This window comes from Pseudorca crassidens, chromosome 17 (genome assembly GCF_039906515.1).
Source record: "Pseudorca crassidens isolate mPseCra1 chromosome 17, mPseCra1.hap1, whole genome shotgun sequence".
Taxonomy (NCBI): domain Eukaryota; kingdom Metazoa; phylum Chordata; class Mammalia; order Artiodactyla; family Delphinidae; genus Pseudorca; species Pseudorca crassidens.
Genome location: NC_090312.1, coordinates 12921726 through 12936704, shown reverse-complemented (window position 1 = coordinate 12936704; position 14979 = coordinate 12921726). Strand labels below are relative to the sequence as shown.

Below are 14979 nucleotides of genomic sequence, written 5' to 3'. Positions count from 1 at the left end.
TTCAGCCACGAAGACATATTCTTTTTATCTTCTGAATATCAGAGGATTTTTCTTTCTGTAATGAATTCTTTTCTTCAGGGTGCCTCGGGCTCCACATTGCATAATTGACATTATTTACTGTGTTTTCCCAGGCCGGGCTGAGGTTTCAGAGGAGTTCCGAGCTCCTGTGGAGATTTGCTTCTCTCCAGCCTTGGGCTCTCTGCACTCTTGAACATCTCAGGGCCCAGAAGAAAAAGAAGAAAGCCAGCCAGTTCTGGGAGCAGCCTGGGTGAAGAGAGGTAGGTGTCTTGTTTAGTGTCCAGCTCGATTCCTGAACTCAGCCACCACGCACCAGACAAGGCAGAAGCAAGAGGAGTGGTGTCTCAGCAGCCCGAGTGACGTTTGTTTGTTTGCTCATGTGCTGTTGTGGGAACGGCAGCAGATGCTCAGCGAGGAGGAGGCAGGTGCTTTTAGGACAGCCCTCCCAGGCTCTGAAGAGGGCGGGCACACGGGGAGCCCCTAGCTGTCAAGACCCAGTGTGAGACTTTGCCACGGCTACAGTGGAGGGGGCAGGAAAAGTCGAGCTTAAAGTTGCTGGGTGAACTCTTAGAGTTTATTCTGCAGAAATACATGCATAGTTGCAGATGATGTGAATAGGATCTTCATCTCAACATTGTTTGAAATAGCAAACAGTGAGACAGTTTTTATTTACTTATTTCTCTATTTACTTATTGACATACGATGCCTAATTTTTATTTTATTTTTTTATTTAAACTGAGGTATATTTGATTTACAGCAGCAGTCCCCAGACTTTTTGGCACCAGGGACTGGTTTCGTGGAAGGCAATTTTTCCACGGAACGGGGTGGGGGACGGTTTCAGGATGATTCAAGCACATTACATTTATTGTGCGCTTTATTTCTATTATTATTACATTGTAACATATAATGAAACAATTATGCAGCTCACCATAATGCAGAATCAGTGGGAGTCCTGAGCTTGTTTTCCTGCAACTCGATGGTCCCATTTGGGGGTGATGGGAGACAGTGACACCTGACGTGTGTTGCTTATGTCCAGTCTAGTCTGTAAGATACAGCTTAATTGTCCCTTGCCACTCACTGATAGGGTTTTGATATGCGTCGGCAAGCAATTGATTTATTATGGTCTCTGTGCAGTCAGACCTCTCTGCTAATGATAATCTGTATTTGCAGCCACTCCCCAGCGCCAGCATCACAGCCTCAGCTCCACCTCAGATCATCGGGCATTAGATTCTCACAAGGAGGGCGCAACCTAGATCCCTCACATGCGCTGTACACAGTAGAATCTAATGCCACCGCTGATCTGACAGGAAGCAGAGCTCAGGCAGTGATGTGAGCGATGGGGAGCGGCTGTAAATACAGATGAAGCTTCGCTCGCTCTCCCGCCGCTCACCTCCTGCTGTGTGGCCCGGTTCCTAACAGGCCACGGACCAGCAGTGGTCCGTGGCCCGGGGGTCGGGGACCCCTGATTTACAATATTGTATTAGTTTTGGGATGACAACATAGCAATTCAAAATTTTTACGGATTAGACTCCATTCATAGTTGTTATAAAATATTGGCTATATTCCCTGTGCGGTACGATATAGGCTTGTAGATTCTTTATTTTATATGTAGCAGTTTGTACCTCTTAATCCCCTACCCCTATCTTCAGTGCCTAGTTTTTAATTGGATTGCTGGATATGTAAAGAAACAGAAGAATTTGACCCAAACTTAGGGAGAAAAATAGTCAATAGAAAACAGAGGGCTTCCCTGGTGGCACAGTGGTTAAGAATCTGCCTGCCAGTGCAGGGGACATGGGTTTGTGCCCCGGTCCAGGAAGATCCGACATGCCGCAGAGCAACTAAGCCAGTGCGCCACAACTACTGAGCCTGCGCTTTAGAGCCCGCAAGCCACAACTACTGAAGCCCGCGCACCTAGAGCCTGTGCTCTGCAACAAGAGAAACCACCACGATGAGCCCGTGCACCACAATGAAGAGCAGCCCCCGCTCACCACAGCTAGAGAAAGCCTGCATGCAGCAACGAAGACCCAACGCAGCCAAAAATAAAGAAAATAAAGAAAGAAATAGAAAAAAATTTAAAAAAAAAAGAAAACAGAATGGAATTTAGATTTTTGAGCTAAATGCACGCTTGCCTGATCAATTGATTTTATTATTACTATTATTAGGTTCACAGAAAAATTGAGTGGAAAGTATAGAGAGTTCCCATATATGCTCTGTCCCCACATGCAGCCTCCTTCACTAGCAAGAATGGTGTAGTCTCCCTCCTGTGCCAGAATGGTATATTTTTTACAACTGACAAATCTACATTCTCCAACACATCGTTATCACCCGAAGCCCATAGTTTGTATTAGGATTCACTCTCGGTGTTGAACATTCTATGACGACTGTATAATGACACGTATCCACCATGGTAGTATCATATGGCATCGTTTCACTGCCCTAATAGTCCTCTCTGCTTCATCTATTCGTCTCCCCCAGCGAGATACAATTTACATGCTCCTCAGTTGGGGATTGGTTGATTAAATCACAATGCCTCCATAAAATGGAGTACTCCACAGCTGTTAAAAAGAATGGGTGGCTTTACGAAGTGATGCGGAACACTCGTGAAGTTCTATTCACCACTGTCGTCCTTAACAATGTTGATTTTAAAAAATGAAAAGAAGGAGGGCATATCACAGTGTGTAGAGTGTGCTGACCTAACGGCTCCACTGATGCGCCCCCACCACTCCCAAATCAGCTGCCTGTACTTCCTACGTCCACACTTAACGCAGTCTGTGGTTCCTGCCTCTGTTGATCTGTACGTCCCAGAAGACAGACCCCTCCAGGAGGGCAGGATCTGTCCATGTGCAAGGATATCATCACCTGGGCCAAGCCCAGATCCAGGCACACCACAGCCTTCCCATTAGTATCTGTGAACGCATGAATGATGAACGGACGGGGGAGTTTTCTTCCCACAGTGTCCTTCTGCCTCCTGCCCCTCAAACACATGGGCTGGAGTGGAAGCCCCGGGTGTCCCTTCTCCTCTCCTGGGTACCGTCCCTGGCCTACCCACCCCCGCCCCTTGAGTCTCTATGCTCTGCCAGGCTTCATTATCCCCCAGATTACAAAGACTCGAGGGGTTGAGGGGAGAGGCTTGAAACGGACCTTCGAGATGATAACATGTAGCTGACGCTGTCAGTCAGGCCGATCTGACTTAATTGATTAATTTTATTGTATGAGCCAAGCGACCCAGCAGCTGGGAGCGGACTCCTGATCTGACAGCAGGCTGGTGAGTCAGACCCGATGGGTTTGATTCCACGCGCCGGTGTGGCTGCCCATGTGACCTTGGCCACGTTACTTAACCTTGCTGAATCTCAATTTCCTGATCTGTAAAAGGAGGCTAAGAATGCTTCTCTTGAGGTTGTCATGAGGATTAAATGCGATCACATAGGGGAAAGTGCCCTCTGAGGAAAGAGGAAGGTGAAAATGCTTATTGGGTCGGGAGAAAAGTGAGGCAGGCCCGCTATTGTCCTCAGGTGCTGCATCCTTCCCTGGGCAACAATCCTAACTCCAAGTCAGATAGGTTATAATTTGGCTTCCTCTTTTATTCAGTGCACTTCTCTCAGCCTCCCAGGGCTTTCAGCTTAAGCAAATAAATTATCCTGCGCCGCCGGGCTCTGTGTTCTGTAGCCAGCCTATGTTTGAGCATGATAGAGATTCTTATCCGGCCAGGTAATATTACACAGCAAGGGATGACATTTCTTATCAGAGGCCCTGTGGAATCAGAGATAGGAGCCCTTTCTTTTTACCGGCAGCCAGGCCTTCATGTGCACGGCTGGCAGGGAGGGTAAGAGGGGCAGGCCGGGGCCCAGAGTGGGCGGCTTGGGCTGCAGTGGCATCAGCTGGCCCTCTTCTCTCAAGACAGCCACTCCCAATGGCCTGCCTTAACGGATGTAGGCTATCTTGAGATTTTTGCATATGATAGAAACAGGGCAGGGCCCGGGAGTGTGAATGAGGAAGGAAGGAGAGAGCTTGATGCTGCTGGACCAGCTTGGGGTGGAGGCATGTGAGGCGTCTTGCCCTTGTGCAGAGAGGCAGGCGGCCTCCGGCTGCTGACTCCAGGCCGTTCGCCGGCCCTGTGGATTGCAGGGTGGAGGCAGCTGAGGCCCAGGTACCTACCAGAGACTTGGCTGTGGGAGTGACGAGGTGCTGGGCGACCTCCACGTCCCCGTCAGGAGGCCGACCTGTGTGGATACAGCAGGATGGGTACCACACGGGGCTCTGCTGCCCTCGGGCTTCTGTTCGGGAGGCACTGGCAAGTGGGAAGGCAGGAAGAGAGTGAGGTCAGGGCGCTTACTCCTCTGCTTCCTCCCTGCTGGGACCCTGAGTGGTACAGGCAAGGTCTACACAGAGGAGCCTGCGTTAGAATCCTGGTTCTGGGACGCACTCGCTGTACATCAGGCAAGTTGTCTACCTCTCTGCACCTTGGTTTCTTCATCCAGTTTTCTTTCCGTCTCTCACCACTTGCCTTTGGGTTCCATTGATCTCTGTGCCTGTCTTTGGCCCTGAGATGCCAGAGGAAGGGGCACTGCTGGGTCCCCCAGGGTCTGAGGCCAGAGCTCAGTGTGGATGAAGCTCCAGTGTAGACGGAGGTGGTCAGAGTGACCACATGATTTGGGTACCGCGACCTCTGTGGGGGACACATGCTCAGGGCTCTTCTCGTCCTGTGTTTTCGGAAGTCCTGCGCTGCTCTCAAGTAATAATCTTGCCCTCATCAGAAAGAAGAGGGGAAGTGGTTTCTCCCTCTCTTCCTGGACCCCTTCCAGCCAGCGGCCCTGCTCCTGCTTCCTTCCAGTTGGCCTCACTTCCTGTTTTCCTCCCTCTCTCGCCCTGCCTCTCGCGTGCCGGGCCTCGCGTCGGGCATGCCGAGTTTTCCTGTCCCTCACCTCTCCTCCTCCCTATGGCCAAGTACAAATTCTGAAAGCACAGCTCTGACCATGTCCCTCTCCACGCGAAAATAGTCTAACCTCTTAGCGTGGCCTTTAAGGTCCACCTCACCTTCACCCCTCTCTGTGATTTTATCCTGGTCAGCTTTGGGTGGGACACTGGTCCTGGTAAGCAGGTCGCCTCCTTGTCTTTTGACCCCGCCGCCGTCTTTCTTTGACTTTTATGCTTTGTTCTCGACGTTTCTTCCTCTTTGGATGGCTATGGGGTCCATGGGCTCTGGCCACCGACAGGGCTGTGTTCAACCGCAGCTCTACCGGCGGCTGGCTCTGTGATTACGAGCAAGTCGCTTCACCACTCTGAGCCTCAGCGTCCTCTGCCGTGACGTGGGCTGCTAGCTCGTGTGCCAGGGCTCTTGTGGGAAGAACCTGTCTACGGGCTCCTGCTGGGGTTTGGCTCATGGCAGGTATTCAGGGAGTGGAGGCTCCCCTCTGTCTAACGGGCTGTCCCTCTGTATCCAGATCCCGCCTGAGCTCAAGTTCCCTTCCATCTTTAGGTTCTCCCACCCCCAAGGCATCTTCCTCTGTTGGAAGGTGCCTGACGTCCTCGCGTCTGGACAGCAGGAATGGACTCTTCTCTTTCCGCCCATGCTGACTTCCTAGCGTGATGTGGGTCCCTGTAGGGCATTAGCTGTTGACTAGTGGGCATGGTTTTGGCTTGGCCACAGGAACCATTGATTTAGTGACGGAGACGTTGACTCCAAGGGAGTGGAAGAGAGTCATCTGTTCTCTCGTTGAACGTAATTCGACTGAGTGCACGCGATATATCAGGCACTGGGGTTACAAGGGGGTGTAAGCTGGCAGCTGCCCTCACAGAGCCCATCTTCCAGCAGGATGGTTGTCCAGGCCTGGACCACAGATCTGGAAAGACATGGGCCCCTCCCTGAAGGTAGCTCAGAGCCTAGTGTTGGATGGGGGCGGGGGGTGGGGGAGAAGTTCTGTGCCCAAGGAGAGGATGCCTCCCTTGAGATGGGTCAAAGACGACGAGGTCCCACTTCAAGATACCACTCTTGACCTTGTCGGGTTGTACATCTGATTTTCAGACGTCTCCCACTATCCCCACTATGGCTTCCCTTCCTGCCAAGGGTATGGGGGTCAGGTCCGAGGTCACCAGCACCTCTCAGCATGGACCTTCATAAAGCCTTGAGAAGTAAAGTCCACTGAGAGAGATGTTCTAGAACATTCCAAGCTGGCTAAGCAGGATGGTGCCTTGAGCACGCAGGGCAGCTTGTCCGTGGCCAGGACAGTGGGTGAGAGCCAGCCAGCTGACCGTCCTGGCCACAGCTTCTGGACTCTCTCCTCATGGGCCTCAGGCCCCTGGGGCTTCAGTTGAGTTTTTTTTCTTCCCTCCACCACCAACACTCTTATCCAAGTCATCCTGCCTAGATCACAACAACAGCTTCCAGATTTGATTCCCTGAATCCAATCTCACCACTCGGCAATCCATTCTCCACTCAGCAGCCAGCATGACTTTGTTAAGTGGGAATCCACTTGTGTCTGACCCACAACATACGTAAGCCTTCCCATTTCTGCTCCTGGGATAAAGACCAAAACCCCTACGGGGCTCCTGTGTGAGTTGGCCCAGCTGCTCTCCTTCTTACTCAGTGTTCTCCAGCCTCACCAACGTCTGCTGAGTGATACAAAACTACCCTGTTTCCTGCCGCCCCAGGGCCTTTGCATGTGTCATTCCTCCACCTGGAATGCTCATTCCCTCCGTCTTTGTGTGGTGAGTGCTTTCTGACCCTTAAGCTGTCCTGTTGTTGTTTCCTCCCATTCACTCCACTTTTCCTTCATAGCGTGATCTGAAATGACATGTTTATTTGTGTTTGTTTCACATCTGTTTTCCTTCACCAGGCTGGAATCCTGTAAAGGCGAGGATGAAGTCATTTTTGTCTACCGCAGTTACGACAATAAAAGCTAGTGCTTTTATCACACCGGCCATATGCCAGGCACTGTTGTAAGTGCTTCATTTTTACCAAACCCTATAATCCCCAGAAGCCCCTCCTGAGGTGTTAGATACTGCAGCAGTCCCCAACCTTTTTGGCACCAGGGACCGGTTTCGTGGAAGACAATTTTTCCATGGACTGGGGTGTGTGTGGGGGGGGATGGTTCAGGCGGTAATGCGAGCGATGGGGAGAGGCAGATGAAGTTTCGCTCGTTTGCCCGCAGCTCACCTCCTGCTATGTGGCCTGGTTCCTAACAGTACCGGTCCACCGCCCTGGGGGTTAGGGACCCCCGAGATACTGTTATTGCCTTCATTCATTTTACAGGTGAGGAAACGGAAGCACAGAAAGCTTAAGTAATGTGGCCCAGCTCTCCCATCTAGTAGATGGTAAAACCAGGACTCAAAAGTGCAGTAGCTCTGGACCCCTCTGCCAGGGCCTTCCCCGGGGGCGCTCAGTGGATGGGCAGCGCACGAATCAAAGGGCCACGGTCCCATCTCTCAGGGAGGTTCTCCTTGAAGTTTCTGCACTGGGTTCAGGGCTGGCAGCATGGTAAAGAGAAGGGGACCTGGGTTGCAGTGTGGGCACCCCCATTCAATAACTGGGTGACTGTCGGCAAATCGCTCAACTTCACTGAGCCTTGCTGTTCTGAGCTCAGGCTGGGAGCAGTGCCAGTCGCCTGCGTGATAGGAAAGGAAAATCTGAGAGCCTATAGTGTGTGCTCTAAAAGTGTTACCTGCCTCGCTGTCTCAGAGGGCTTCTCGGTTTTGGTTAGAGTGTGTGCCACCCGCTTTCAGCCAGAAGTGGGGAGATCTTGGCTGCGGTGACAAGGAGAAGGACTGAGGCTCAGGTGCTGCAGGACATGGAGGGGGTTGGACTTCAGGCATCCCCTCCCCTCTCTTCTGCCCTTAGTGTGTCATTACCTTAAGTTGGAGTTTTCACTGACACACAGTTACAGGGCCAAGGGAGAGGAGTTTGGTGACCCCCTGCCCATGCCAGGAGATGGAAGGGCCCCCAAGAGCATCCTGAGTCTCTGGACGTTGTGGCAAAGAACTGCATTTTACTGGGAACCTCCCTCTCCCAGTGTCTTTCTCTCACTTCTGGGGTCTTTGCAGCCCCTGGATGACGCCCCCACCTGACCCAGAGACAGGGGCATTTAGAGTCATAGGGCCCTTGCTCCAGCAATTAGTTACGTGTAAGCCCATTCTGAAGGCAGAATGCGTTCTGATCCTGACTCCATCATTTACTAGCAATGTGATCATGGATGAGTTTCTTAATGACCCGGTGCCTTGGGATGCTGACAGTAGTGTGTGTCATTGGTAGACTGAACTATTGGTCCCAGTTCTTCACTCCTCCATAATAAAATTAACACATGCGTTCCTTTGCCGTGGCCTCAAGGTGGGCGAATGCACTTCTTCACCCTGTGACTTTGGTCTTGGCCGTGTGACTTGCTTTGGTTCATGGGATGTTAGCAATATCACTGGAGTGGAGGATGGAAACGTGTGGATGCAGTTGGGCTTGCTTTCCTGTGTGCCTTTCATCGTGACAACATGCCTTTGGTAGTATCCAACCCACAGAAGATGAGAGACTTGGAGCAGATTCAGAATTCACACCTAGCACGGAGCCAAGCTCAGACAGACCTTCCCTGTATCATCTAACTGCTAGCTGACTAACAGACACGTGAGTGAGAAATAAATGCTTATTATTGTATGCTGCTGAGTTGGCGGTATTCTGTTAATGCAGCATTCTTGTAGCCATAGTGACTAATATAACACCTCATGAAATTATTATAAAAATTATAATTAATAAAGTGAGTTGGTTCACATATTAGTTTCTTATTGCTGCTGTAACAAATGACCACAAATTCAGGGGCTTAAAACAACACAAATTTACTATCTTACAGTTCCAGAGGGTAGAATCCAAGGTGGGTCCCACTGGGCTAAAATCAAGGTACACAGGGCTGGTTCTTTCTGGAGGCTCCAGGAGAGAGTCTCTTTCCTTGCCTCTTCCAGCTTCTAAATGCCACCTGCGTCCCTAGACTTATGGCCCCTTCCCTCGCCTTCAAGGCCAGCCACATGACCTCTTTTCACGCCTTTCTTCCTTAGTCACAGCTTTCTCTTCTGCCTCCCTCTTCCATTTTTAAGGACACTGCTGATTATATTGGATGCACGGAAACAATCCAGGATAATCTCACTATATTAAGGTGAACACATTAGCCATTTATTTCCATCTGCATCCTGAATTCCTCTTTGCCATGTAACCTAATGTAGCCACAGATTTCAGGGATTCAGGCATGGGCATCTTTGGGGGACCACTATTCTGCCTACCACAGCACGTCAGGCACTTAGAACAGGACCTTGTACGCACTGTGTACTTGTATACATACATGTTAGTATTATGATCAGCCTTAGTTTCGTCATCTGTGAGATGAGTGAGAGGTAGTCCCATCTGATGTCCACACAGATCCTCAGAAAAGCTTTGTTTTCCTGGACATGTTGCCCCCAGGAGACATATTGCATCCCTTGGTCTTGGATGGACTGGAGGCTGTGGGCTTATAGGAAGGGGGTGAGGTCAGTTTCCTAGCTGGCTTTGGAGCAGACCAGAGGTTCTTTAGGATGATGATGGTGCTTTCTGATTAAATATCGTAACGACTCTCCTTTTGTCCTCACTATCAGTCAGTAGAGCCCCTAGCACAGGGCACTGGCCAAACGACCAATGGGGCTGGGATGAGCCAGTCCAGAGCGGCCAGCCGGTATCTCCATGTGCCCAGCTGGTTCCGTCCTTCATTTGACAGATCCCTCTGACAACAGATTGCAGGGAAAAAGAAACTTCCTGGCACAATTGATACCAATTTGAAGGAAGCAGCTGGCTTTGGCGGGGGCAAGGAAACAAAATCCAGTGACACTGATAATGTCTCACCAGCCTGCGTTAATTGAGGAACTGCTGGGTGGCTGCAGGACACGTCCAGAGGCGTGGGAGGGTGTGAATTCCTACATAGGTGACTTAGAATCCAGTGTAGGAGCAGAGTGGTATTAACCATAGGAGGAGAGTAGCCTGGGTTTGGGGTTCCTGGGTTTTGAAGGTTCTGTCAGTGACTTACTGTGTTACCATGAGGTCAGTGACACCCTCTGTCCCCTGGTTTCCTTACAGTGGCAAAGTAGAGTTTGCTGGATTTCTTCCCCTTCCCAGTCAAAAGTAAACGCTATGGCAATGACCAATGCTTAAGATGAAACTAAGGAGAATCATGAAAAGAACTTGATAGCTCTTTGGACATCACCAAGCTTACCTGGGGAAATGAGGCCAGAGAGGTGAAGTATGGTCTAAGATCACACAGCCAGTTGGGGCTAAAGCCAGGTCCTGGAACTCACCATGGTTTCCTCCCTCCTTTTATTTTATGTATTTATTTATTTAATAAATTGTATTTATTTATTTATTTATGGCTGCGTTGGGTCTTTGTTGCTGCGCGCGGGCTTTCTCTAGTTGTGGAGAACGGGGGCTACTCTTCGTTGCAGTGTGCGGGTTTCTCATTGTGGTGGCTTCTCTTGTTGCAGAGCATGGGCTCTAGGCGCACGGGCTTCAGTAGTTGTGGCATGCGGGGTCAGTAGTTGTGGCTCGCAGGCTCAGCAGTTGTGGCACACTGGCTTAGTTGCTCCACAGCATGTGAGATCTCCCCGGACCAGGGCTCGAACCCGTGTCCCCTGCATTGGCAGGCAGATTCTTAACCACTGCTCCACTGGGGAAGTCCCCCTCCCTCCTTTTAAGTAGATGTCCCATGCTACCGTCTTTGTTGCTGTCACCTGTTGACTGAAGCAGAGATGGTCCATTTCAACCACGCCTGTTGACCTTTTACTCTAGGTTTATTCGCCACGTGGCTTTGGCGGGGCTGGTAGCTTCTTGCCACATGCTTCAGGCACCCCACGGTTCAATTTGACAGGCTCTAACTGCAAGTGTCATTTGTTTTGCTAATTGTGTGATTCATGACGGTAAATCGTGACTGTGGGCTGGGAATGTTGGGTTCAGGTTTGCAGGGCTAACTGATACAGAGTGGGGAAAATGCAGTGTGAGCGTTACTTTTATGTGTCCAGACATCGCTGGACATGGCCTACCCCAGGGTGCAAGTTGTACATTTCAGTTTATGACTCTCGGTCTGTCCTCTGTTTAACCTCTTGGGTTATCTGTTGTAATATAGTGAGGGTGCACAGGAACTCTGGAGCCAGTCTACCTTGTTTCAGATCCAGCCTCTACCACGAACTGGCCCTGTGACCTTAGGCAAGTTTCCTATTCTCTCCATGCCTCAGATTCTTCAGGAAAATGGGCTCTTAGTACTACAGTAGATACATGAGCATTAGTTGAAATACATGTGTGTGTGTGTGTGCCTTTACCTGCACGTGTATATACACGTGTATGTATACACTTGCACATGTATATATATGTGAATGTGAGCGCACACATAGAGATATATATGTATACATAAGCGTATCCGTATGTATACGTGTATATATATATGAAATTCTGTGTATATGTGTCTATATACACATTCGTGGCTTTGTGTAGACATGTATATGTATATACACACATGTGGTTTTGTGCATTATACATGAGTATGTATATATGAAAGCATATGTGTGTATGTATATGTGAATATATGGTTTTATATATATATGCACACACACACATAATATATATAATTTAGTGCATAGCTCATACTGATACTTCCCTGTTTATACATGCGTTTGCAGCCTGCAGAGACATCCCAGCCAGCCTTCCCCTTACTGGGCCCAGTCCCAGTATTTTACAGAGAAATTTTACAACTGGACCTGAGAGCTGGCGCCCCCGCTGCGTCTTGAACCGAGGCCTTCAGAGACCAGCGCCTGGTCCTTTTTTACCCCGGGAGCGGTTCCCATGCCCTTGGGGAGTGTCAGAAGCATCTATGGGGCCTGGTGAAATGCAGATTACTCACAGGCCCCACACCAGCCCTCCTGAAACCAAGAAGTAGACCCAGACTCTGAATATTTAACCAGTCGCCCGGGGGTGATTTGATGGAAACCCACCCCTCGCTGCTTCTGCTACCCGCTGCACTCCCAGCTGCCCGGTGCCACCTCTAATGGTACCATCTGCACTCTCTGGTGAAGATGCGCTCCCTTTCCCTCCCAGAAAAGCCTAGTGCATTCTACTCACGCACGCCAGGATCTCAGAGGGGCACAGACCACAGGGCCGGCCTCGCGTTTGGATTTGCAGTCGAATTTAGCTTTCCCACATCCCTGAGAAAGACATGCTATCCTGGCCTCACCTTTCCCAGGCTGAGCTGAGGTCAGCCTTAGCTCTGGGTAGCCAGACCACCCTGGGCCTCCTCCCCTTTCATAATGAGCGGATTTCTCCCAAGGTACGGCTTCTGGGTGATGCTACCCCATGGCTTTGTTAGCTCCCTGGGTCTCCCCACTAAGAAAAAAACAACTACCATTTATTGAACATCTGCACTGTCTACACACATCGCTCTGATTATTACCCTGCAGGAAAGATATTATCATCCTGAAGCTAGGAGATAATAAATAATCTACAAAAGGGCACGGAGCCAGCATTCAAACCCTGTTCACCTAACTGGAAAACACTTTTTTTTCACTATCCCAGAGGTGAGTTATGTAAGATTTATTTTCAAGGCCGTAGGTCCTAAATACTTCCCTTTAGCATATGTGAACAAAACCTTGCAGAGAATTTTTTTTTTTTCTAATTTAAAATGTACAGACTGTCCTTGGGATTCCAAACACATTCCAAAAGTCAGGAGCTGCTCCAACGCGGGCCGAGTTGGAAGGCACATTAGGCGTGAGCCCGGCTGAGGCCGGTGACTTGGAATCACGGTGCTCACTGCCTTGCTCTGTTCGGTCTTTCAGCGGTAAACATGTTTTCTTCCCCACACTTTGGCATTCATCACGAGTTAAATTCCAGGTTGTCAACTCTTGTAAAAAAGGGGTTCAGATCTTGGCGTTAAATCCTCCCCGTCGTGTGTGCAGGGCTGTGCTGTTGTGGAGCGCTCAGCCGATCCTCGTGGCTACCTGGAGAGGTCCCCCACTTTACAGATGAGGAAAACAGAGGCTCATGTGCTAGAGTCATTGGCCTAGCTTTAAGTCCAAACACTAGTCTCCTCACAGCTACCGGGACTCCTTCTGTTTACTAGATCGTTAGGGGTGAGTTTGTGACGTATAATCGAGTCTGCATTCAAATTAGGGGGAAAGATCACTCCCTCCTTCATGAGCTGGGGTCCCCTCTGCAAATATCGTAGAACATCTGACCACTGACTGCACTGATGTGTTTATGTGACCAGCTTCCCCGTGAAACGGGAGCTCTCTCTGCTTCACCTCCTTCCATCCTCCAGTGCATAACCCAGACTTGTGACGGCCTCTTCCTAAGATGCATCGGATAAATTAAATGAACAGTGGTTCTTACCAATCAAACCACTCTGGGAGAATTGAACTCTTCTCTGGGCACCAGTTTTCCTTCATTTCTTATTACAAAGCACAAGATATCTCCTCCAGAAAAATCCACAAACCCAGACAAACAAAAGGAAGAAGCAAAAAACACTTGTTATCACTAAGAGGTGACTAATTAAATGAACTAAAGCATATGCATATATATATAATATATGTATACACACACACATATACACACATACATATCTATATATACACACACATATATATACACGTACATATCTATATATATACACATATCTATATATACACATACACACACATATATATGCACACATACATATCTATATATATACATACACACACATATATATACTTGTAATAGTGTGGCTGTCTACACATACACATTAGTTTGTAAATAGCTCTTTTACTAAATATATGATAAATATCTTCCCACATCAACACATGCACTTCTGCTTCATCACTGTTTGAGTGTTGGGACACCCAGCTTTACTGTGTTTCAGCCATAAGTGGCAGAGACCCTCCAGTGTTTCTTAAGCATCTGGGACAGACGCTTGCTTATGAATTCAGCTTCTGCACTGCTATAAATGATGCTCATCGTTAAATCTTTACAACTATATTTTCCTATGTTATTAGGATAGAGTCCCTTAAAATAGAATGGGTGAAACAAGGGCTCTTCAGGTTGTTTAGTTTGCCACATTCCACTTCAGGAAGTTTGGACAGTTTCTCTTTCTACCACCACGTGGGAGACCACCGTGTCCTGAGCCATCCACAGCAGGACCCTCTTCTCTCAGCACCTGGCAAAGCGCCAGACACATGGCTCAGCCCACGTGCCCCTTCTTCAGAGGCCCTCCCTCCCCGTGGACTGTGACCTGCCTCTGCTGTTCCTCCTTCAAGCCCTTGGTTTCTGGAACACAAGTCTCAAGTCAATGAAATCATGATATGTGGTGTTTGGAGCTGAGCCTGAGTAGGTCTGGTTCCCTGTTGTGTCCTGGTGGCCAGCACAGTGTTTTATAATGGTCAGAAGCAAGGGTTTAAGTCAGGAAGACCTGGATTTACTGTGACTCCGCTGCTTCGCTCACCTAAATCTTCACTTTCTCAGCTGAGTTATCACGTGACCCACCTCGCACAAAGATGGTGAGGTTTAAATGAGATATGGCGCATAGCTTAACGTGTGGTCTTTGGTGACTGACTTCTTTCACTTGGCATGATGGTTTCAAGGTTCATTCACATCATCTCCTGTGTCTGTACTTCACTCCTCCTTATGCCCAGACAATGTCCCATTGTATGGATGTACCACATTTTATTTGTTCATTCGTCAGCTGATGGACGTGGGGTTTTTCCATTTTTTGGTTATTATGAATAATGCTCCTCTGAAGGTACACGGTTTTGTGTGGATGTATGTTTTCATCTTTCTTGAGTGTGTATACCTGGGAGGGGAACTGCTGGGTCATATGGTAACTGTCTGGGTAACGTTTTGAGTAACTGCCGGATTGTTTTCCGAAGCGCCTACAGCTGTTTTTCGTTTCCACCAGGACCTGCCTGTTCTTCCTCATCATTCATGCTCATCTTTAAACATAACATGATTCCATT

General features: G+C 49.1%; 1 long non-coding RNA gene across 6 annotated transcripts in view; it reads left to right on the top strand.

The window, feature by feature from the left end:
* Nucleotides 1–14979, top strand: part of LOC137209863 (uncharacterized) — a 393448-nt gene that overhangs the window by 202652 nt on the left and 175817 nt on the right. For all 6 annotated transcript variants that reach the window (XR_010936151.1, XR_010936154.1, XR_010936150.1 and 3 more), the window contains one exon: nt 132–278. This is a non-coding gene — a long non-coding RNA (uncharacterized lncRNA). The remainder of the gene's footprint in view (nt 1–131; nt 279–14979) is intronic.